Here is a 3795-nt window from a genome sequence, read left to right as displayed (position 1 = left end):
ATGATCTGATACTTCAGTTGTAACTGGCTCTGTTGTGCTCACATTTTACAGTTGATACACAACTTTAGCACTGTTACAAACTTACTCGTATTTTTTAATAATAACCTTTATATAAATCATCAAGTACAGTTGTCCTATTACCTGGTGTACTGATATCTACGTCTCTGTTCATTAGTGGTGGGTGGGATAAATTAATACAACAGAAAGGCCTCATAAAAGAACAGGGATGAAGGAATTTTTAAAAGCGGTACACACAGTGAAATTGGAGCGAGACAGAAGGCCAATGTTCGGAAAAATAAGAATCCGCTCCATGCTCCAGCCAATTACGCAGGCCACTCATCGCTCCACTCCGCTCATATCTTCTGCTGTGTGGGTTTATCTTAAAGGTTCTACACAGTCTACTCAAACGGAGCCGAGAGAGGTCTGTTTGTGTCGAGTTCCAAAAATTCAGCCTCACAAATGTTAGTAGAACTACGTAAAGAGATGGAAACAGACCTCCATAGTCTCTGTAGAGTAGACTGTGTAGACCCTTTACAGAAGTATGGATGCTGCATGCCTCAGGTAGACAGACAGGTGTGTATCTTACAGAAGTATGGATGCTGCATGGCCTCAGGTAGACAGACAGGTGTGTATCTTACAGAAGTATGGATGCTGCATGGCCTCAGGTAGACAGACAACAGGTGTGTATCTTACAGAAGTATGGATGCTGCATGGCCTCAGGTAGATAGACAGACAGGTGTGTATCTTAACAGAAGTATGGATGCTGCATGGCCTCAGGTAGACAGACAGACAGACAGGTGTATATCTTACAGAAGTATGGATGCTGCATGGCCTCAGGTAGAGACAGACAGGTGTGTATCTTACAGAAGTATGGATGCTGCATGGCCTCAGGTAGACAGACAGACAGGTGTGTATCTTACAGAAGTATGGATGCTGCATGGCTCAGGTAGACAGACAGGTGTGTACTTACAGAAGTATGGATGCTGCATGGCTCAGGTAGACAGACAGACAGGTGTGTACCTTACAGAAGTATGGATGCTGCATGGCCTCAGGTAGACAGACAGGTGTGTATCTTACAGAAGTATGGATGCTGCATGGCTCAGGTAGACAGACAGACAGGTGTGTATCTTACAGAAGTATGGATGCTGCATGGCCTCAGCAGCGGTTCAGTCTCGTGCTGGTGGTCGTAACGTAGCAGCTTGTTCCAGCAGGTCCAGGGACTCAGGGGTCACCAGGTGCTGGTTCTCTGTCTGGACAAACTGCTCCCAGCGCTTCCTCGTCTGCCTGGGGAGAGGAGGGGGAGGTACTGCTTAAACTGGTCCAATAAGAAACAGGAAAGGTACTGCTTAAACTGGTCCAATAAGAACAAAGAAGTACTGCTTAAACTGGTCCGATAAGAAACAGGGAGGTACTGCTTAAACGGTCTCGATAAGAAACAGGAATGGTACTGCTAAACTGGTCCAATAAGAAACAGGGAGTACTGCTTAAACGGTCCGATAAGAAACAGGAGGGTACTGCTTAAACTGGTCCAATAAGAAACAGGAGGTACTGCGTTAAACGGGTCCGATAAGAAACAGGAAGGTACTGCTAAACGGTCCGATAAGAAACAGGAAGGTACTGCTTAAACTGGTCCAATAAGAAACAGGGAGGTACTGCTTAAACTGGTCCGATAAGAAACAGGGAAGGTACTGCTAAACGGGTCCAATAAAAAACAGGGAGGTACTGCTTAAACTGGTCCGATAAAAACAGGGAGGTACTGCTTAAACGGGTCCATAAGAAACAGGAGGTACTGCTTAAACGGTCCGATAAGAAACAGGAAGGTACTGCTTAAACTGTCCAATAAGAAACAGGAAGTACTGCTTAAACTGGTCCAATAAGAACAGGGAGGTACTGCTTAAAACTGGTCCGTAATAAAAAACAGGGAGGTACTGCTTTACTGGTCCAATAAGAAACAGGAAGGTACTGCTTAAACTGGTCCAATAAGAAACAGGGAGGTACTGCTTAAACTGGTCCAATAAGAAACAGGAAGGTACTGCTTAAACGGGTCCAATAAGAAACAGGAGGTACTGCTTAAACTGTCCGATACTGAGGCCATGCAGCATCCATACTTCTGTAAGATATACACCTGTCTGTCTGTCTACCTGAGGCCATGCAGAATCCATACTTCTGTAAGATACACACCTGTCTGTCTGTCTACCTGAGGCCATGCAGCATCCATACTTCTGTAAAGGGATCTACACAGTTTACTAAACAGAGCCGACGGAGGTCTGTTTCCGTCTCTCTATACGTAGTTCTACWAACATTTGTGAGGCTGAATTTTTGGAACTAGACCCAAACGGACCTCTGTCAGCTCCGTTTGAGTAGACTGTGTAGAACCCTTAAGATAAACCCACACAGCAGAAGATATGAGCGGAGCGGAGTGGAGCGAGGAGCGGAGCCTGCCTAATTTGGCTGGAGCATGGAGCGGATCTTATTTTTTYCGAACATTGGCCTTCTGTCTCGCTCCAATTTCACTGTGGTACCGCTTTTAAAAATTCCTTCATCCCTGTTCTTTTAATGAGGCCTSTTCTGTTGTATTAATTTATCCCACCCACCACTAATGAACAGAGACGTAGATATCAGTACACCAGGTAATAGGACACTGTAATTGATGATTTATATAAAGGTTATTATTAAATAATACGAGTATGTTTGTAACAGTGCTAAAGTTGTGTATCAACTGTAAAATGTGAGCACAACAGAGCCAGTTACGACTGAAGTATCTGGTCATCAATAGATTGGAGAAAAAGCTAATAGTTTTTTAGCATGGCCTCCACATATCATCAGCTTGGTCCTTGTTCAGGAGCCGATGACATGTTGAAGCTTCTGATGATAGCCCACTTCAAAACCAAACGGTGTGTAGTTACTAAAGTAGATGGGGTGTTAGTTAAAGTATATATACAGTACCAGTCAAAAGTTTGGACACACCTACTCATTCCAAGGTTTTTCTTTATTTTTTATTATTTTCTACATTGTAGAATAATAGTGAAGACATCAAAACTATGAAATAACACATCACACAGTAACCAAAAAACTTAAATCTAAATATATTTGAGGTTCTTCAATGCCACTCTTGGCGTTCTCTCAACCAGTTTCATGAGGTAGTCACCTGGAATGCATTTGAATTAACAGGTGTGCCTTTAGTTCATTAGTTCATTTGTGGAATTTCTTTCCTTCTAAATGTGTTTGAGCGAATCAGTTGTGTTGTGACCATGTTGGGGTGGTATACAGAAGATAGCCCTATTTGCTAAAAGACCAAGTACGTATTATGGCAAGAACAGCTCAAATAATCAAAGAGAAACGACAGTTCATCATTACTTTAAGACATGGTCAGTCAATACGGAAAAATGAAAAACTTTGAAAATGTCTTCAAGTGCAGTCGCAAAACCCATCTAGCGCTATGATGAAACTGGCTCTCATGAGGACCGCCACAGGACAGGAAGACCCAGAGTTACCTCCGCTGCGGAGGATTAGTTCATTAGAGTTACCAGCCTCAGAAATTGCAGCCCAAATGAATGCTTCACAGAGTTCAAGTAACAGACACATCTCAACATCAACTGTTCAGAGGAGACTGCGTGAATCAGGCCTTCATGGTCGAATTGCTGCTAAGAAACCACTACTAAAGGACACCAATAAGAAGAAGAGACTTGCTTGGGCCAAGAAACACGAGCAATGGACATTAGACCGGTGGAAATCTGTCCTTTTGGTCTGATGAGTCCAAATTTGAGATTTTTGATTCCAACAGCTGTGTTTTTG

The 3795-nt window shown here is 43.1% G+C and overlaps 1 long non-coding RNA gene and 1 pseudogene across 5 annotated transcripts; both read left to right on the top strand.

Annotated features, from left to right (window-relative positions):
• LOC112077495 (casein kinase II subunit alpha'-like) overlaps positions 1-3795 on the top strand; it is a 24574-nt pseudogene that overhangs the window by 18012 nt on the left and 2767 nt on the right.
• Positions 565-1159, top strand: LOC112077493 (uncharacterized). 5 transcript variants are annotated; one of them, XR_011478158.1, is made up of 4 exons: positions 565-665; positions 778-907; positions 1009-1064; positions 1112-1159. It is a non-coding gene; the product is annotated as an uncharacterized lncRNA (long non-coding RNA). The 5 variants fall into 5 exon arrangements; XR_011478156.1 differs by having other exon boundaries at positions 1108-1159; XR_011478157.1 differs by lacking the exon at positions 565-665 and having other exon boundaries at positions 749-797; positions 848-907; positions 1108-1159.

This window comes from Salvelinus sp. IW2-2015, unplaced genomic scaffold, assembly GCF_002910315.2.
Source record: "Salvelinus sp. IW2-2015 unplaced genomic scaffold, ASM291031v2 Un_scaffold4623, whole genome shotgun sequence".
Lineage (NCBI taxonomy): Eukaryota > Metazoa > Chordata > Actinopteri > Salmoniformes > Salmonidae > Salvelinus > Salvelinus sp. IW2-2015.
The sequence above is the reverse complement of the archived record's forward strand: the minus strand, read 5'-3'. Positions and strand labels throughout refer to the sequence as shown.